The sequence below is a fragment of the Gossypium hirsutum genome, chromosome D09 (assembly GCF_007990345.1).
Source record: "Gossypium hirsutum isolate 1008001.06 chromosome D09, Gossypium_hirsutum_v2.1, whole genome shotgun sequence".
NCBI classification, from domain to species: Eukaryota; Viridiplantae; Streptophyta; class Magnoliopsida; order Malvales; family Malvaceae; genus Gossypium; species Gossypium hirsutum.
In genome coordinates, this window is record NC_053445.1 from 51,203,212 (window position 1) to 51,207,762 (window position 4,551).

The 4,551-nt window shown below is 25.9% G+C and overlaps 1 long non-coding RNA gene across 1 annotated transcript; it reads left to right on the forward strand.

Annotated features, from left to right (window-relative positions):
* Positions 1 to 994: 994 nt before the first annotated feature.
* LOC121221003 (uncharacterized) lies at positions 995 to 2,501 on the forward strand. The gene is made up of 2 exons (XR_005918313.1): positions 995 to 1,514; positions 2,041 to 2,501. It is a non-coding gene; the product is annotated as an uncharacterized lncRNA (long non-coding RNA).
* The last annotated feature ends 2,050 nt before the right edge of the window (positions 2,502 to 4,551 follow it).

Sequence of the window (4,551 nt, forward strand, 5' to 3'; positions counted from 1 at the left end):
GACTTAAATTATCAATAAGATCGCATTTATTAAAACTTAAGTATTTTTCCTCAGCTATATATATATTTGCTGGGAGAAGGCTTACTCTGGAACCTCAACGGGTCGGTATGATCTCAAGTCTGAGGTTTTTTTTTTTTTCTGTAAAAAGCCCAAGTGTTTAAGGCATTAGATTCATAGAATCTTATCGAGATCAAATCATATATAGCGCACAGCCGCCTATCAAAAGATATATAAGCATTTTACTTATAATAGGGTTTGAACTTTTACCCTTGAATGATAACAAATAGGGGTGAAGTAGAAAACTTTTTTAGGGGTTGAAATAAGGGTCTTTTATAAAAATAATATTAAAAAAATAAAAAATATCAAAATAGTATAATATTTTTTTATTTATCAAAATGGTACAAAAAAAAACAATTAAAAAAAATGAAAGAAGGGCCTGCCACAGGCAGCACCTTTGGTGCCTGTGGCAGAGGCGGCACCAATTGTTCGTATTTCGGTCTTTTGTTCGTATTTTTTTTCAGATTTTATTACTTTTAAAAAATATACTATTTTCTATTTTTTTTATTTTACATTATTTTAGTACATTATGTTTGAAATGTATTAATTTAGTGTGCTTTTTTATTGAAAGTAATAAAATCCGAGAAAAATACGAATAAATGGCCGAAATAAGGATTTTTTTAAATTTATTTAAAAAACACACTAAATGAATACATTTCAAACATAATGTACTAAAATAATGTAAAATAATAAAATTAGAAAATAGTATATTTTTTTAAAGTAATAAACTCTGGGGAAAAAATACGAACAAAGGGTCGAAATAAGGGGTTTTTTTTAAATTTATTTAACAAACACATTAAATTAATACATTTCAAACATAATGTACTAAAATAATGTAAAATAATAAAATAAAAAAATAATATATTTTTATTGAAAATAATAAAATCTGAGAAAAAATACGAACAAAGTGCCGAAATAAGGGTTTTTTAATTTATTTAAAAAACACACTAAATTAATATATTTCAAACATAATGTACTAAAATAATGTAAAATAAAAAAAATAGAAAATAGTATATTTTTAAAAAGTACTAAAATTCGAGAAAAAAATACGAACAAAGGGCCGAAATACGAACAATTGGTGCCGCCTCTGCCACAGGCACCAAAGGTGCCGCCTGTGGTAGGCCCTTCTTTCAGGTTTTTTTTTTAACTGTTTTTTTTTTGTACCATTTTGGCAAATAAAAAAATGTTATACTATTTTGGTATTTTTTTTATTTTTTTTGTATTATTTTTGTAAAATACCTTCGAAATAAAATTTTAATTCTTAATAGTCTATATCTTTATAATTTTTAAATGATTAAATTAAGTTTTCATAATTTTAGGGGAGCTAAATGTACAATTTTACCTTTACTAATTTAAAATTTTAAAAGTTTTTAAAAAGTCAAAATAATAATTTTTCATTTTAGGGGGACCGGGGCACCTGCCGCCAACCCCCTTAGATTCGTCTCTAATAACAAAAGGTATTTATGTCCTGCTCTTACTAATGTTGAGAGACAAAATTCCAACTTGACTTAAAAACGATACTAATTTATTAAAAAAATTCACGAATCCAAACAAAATACACTTCAAAAACTTTTCTAAAAGTTCCATCCTATTCAATAGTATTACGAGTATAATTACGAAGATATATTTATTAATTTTATTATTTCTATGTCATTTATCTAGGGATCAAACTGCCTACTCAAGCTAATAGATTCAATTCGTACAATATAAGCACTTCACCTTCTTCTTTTTTAATTTGAGAGATATTAATCAAACCCAAATTACTATTTTATAATTAAAATATTTTTATTTAAGTTTAACTATAAATTATATAAATATTAACATTACAAGCCATATCCAATGTTATCCTATTTAAATCAAAATCATTTTATTGAAAATTATGAAATGATTGAGATATGTGTTGAAATACTGACTGGTTTGTTTCTATATTTGTGATATTGACAATTTATTGAATCGGATTTTTTAACTATGCTAATATTGTAGATTGTATCTATTGCATCAATGATGGTCATATCACTTGGGGAAACATATATATTTGGAGAATCAGATCGGATTTAATCTATTTAATCCCTTAGATTGAGGAAATTGGATCAGATTGGAATGTTAAAGACTTAAGTTCCAATAGTCCTTGTTTACCTTATTTATTATTATTCTATTGTATTCAATTAGTTTAGTTATTATTTAATGAGGATTGATATAAATCTTCATTATGTTAACAAGTCTCGATAAACCATATATATTTGAGAGACTTGTATAGATCATTGTACTGATTATTGAGAGCACACTTCATCTCCTAAAGTGAGGAACATACTTTGTGTGAATGCATTTCATTGTAAAACATGGATGTTGTAGTTTTACAAGCTAAGTTCATAGGGGTAAATGAGAGTATCAATCTTAAAGGTACAAAAGTATAATTTTTAAAGGGTCAAATCAATTTATTATCATTTTGGAGACTCAAAGTACAATTTTACTATTACTAATTTAAAATTTATAAATTATAAAGAGCTTAAATTAAAATTTTACTATTTTAGAAGAAACCATGACCCCTGGATCTCCACTACACTTCGACGTTGATGTCACATGTCTTAAAAACATGGCAAATAATATGTTATTATTGAGAATATTTATCATTGCAACATCGACAATACATGACCACAGTAACAAGAGTAAATACCAAGTCTTTTTACGACAAACTGTTGACACCATTTTTTTTGGATAAAAACGGGGTCGACTTGGGTTTTGAAGAAAATGAAACAGGAGTCGCCACCAATCTTTTTTATAAGGTGTAATTGGATCACCTCGAAAAGCGGTTGTTTTAATAAACGGTTCGATTTTATTAAAACAACAAGTTTGGTCCGCGAAATTCAGAAAACGGGTTCGGGAGTCGGTTACGCACGAGGAAGGATTAGCACCCTCGATACGCCCAAAATTGGTACCTTAGTTGATTACTTAATGTCTTAATGTCGAAAATTGAAAACTTAGAAGAATTTAAAAAATACGATCCTTGTATTAAGACGTTGAAAATTTTTAGGAAAATGGGCATATTTCACATTATTCGAGAAAGAGAATCATATCCAGTAAGTTAGAATGCAATGTCTCAAATTCCCAATACGTGAATGAATGCCAGAATTTTACTTATTTAAGAGATATTTTATTATCTCGGGTTTAGGAAAGGGATCATGCCCAGTAAGTTAGGACACGATCTTTTCTTAATTCCCGAGATCGTTTCAAAATTTGAGTTTGAAAAGATTAGTGTATTTAGATTTATTGTGGAAATCGAAACCCAGTAAGTTAGGGTACGATCCTCTCGAATCTAAACACAAAATATCATTTTTTTTAAACAAATTTTATTATCGAGTGAAATAAAAACATGAAGTCGTAGTAAAAATGTGAAAGCAAATTACATTGTTATACATGACAAAATCATAATGAATACAAAAGTGTAAAAATGATACGAGCGATAGCAACAATATAAAATAAATAAAAGTCAAACCTACAATCATATAAAATAACAATATATATAAACAAATAAATTAAACATTCGTTCAAAATAATAATGAAAATGAAATAAATAAATAGTGAATACAATTAAAATGTAAAGGGATATATATATTTATATGTATAGACAAAAAAATAAAATATGTGTGTATTCATAAATTACAATATATATATAAAGTATACTTTAAAATAAAAAAATATGCATATAGATAAAAATATGTACATATATATATAGGTGTATAAAATTATGGAATATGAAAATAATGAAATGCATATATAAAGTAGGCGCATGAAAATATGTATGTACAAATTAAAGTTTAAAATAATGAAAATATACCTACGTATACAAATAAATACGTTAATTTATATATATATGTTTAAAATATATTGAAAATATGTATGTATATGTCTATGCAAATTAAGATATACAAAAACATATAAATACATACATATAAATATATATACTTATAAAAATAAAAATATGTATATGTATATAGATATATATAAAAGAAATATGAGTATACGTATATATATTAAACAAATTATATGTAAAATATGTACATGTATATATACAAGCACTTATATGATAATAATAAGACATATATATATTTAAAATACATAAGTATATATGAATAGAGATATAAAAGTAACAACAATAATACCAATACTAATAATAGTAAAGATGATAATAATAATAATAATAATAATAGCAAAAGTACTAAAAAGAGGACTAAATCGAAGTAAAATAAAAAATACTGGGTAGATTCGAAATAAAAAAGGACTAAAAGACTAAATTGTAACATGCACGGAAAGAAGAGGGACCAAAATGGAAAATAGACCAAAATCTCAAAACGCGGCGCTTCAGGGGACTAAAATGAAACAGAAATAAAAATTTGTGGTCAAATTAAAAACAAAGAAATAGCGAAATAGGACCAAATTGAAACACGCCACAAGTCAGAGGGACTGCGCGCGTAAATAGCCCAAAAATTAAAAACA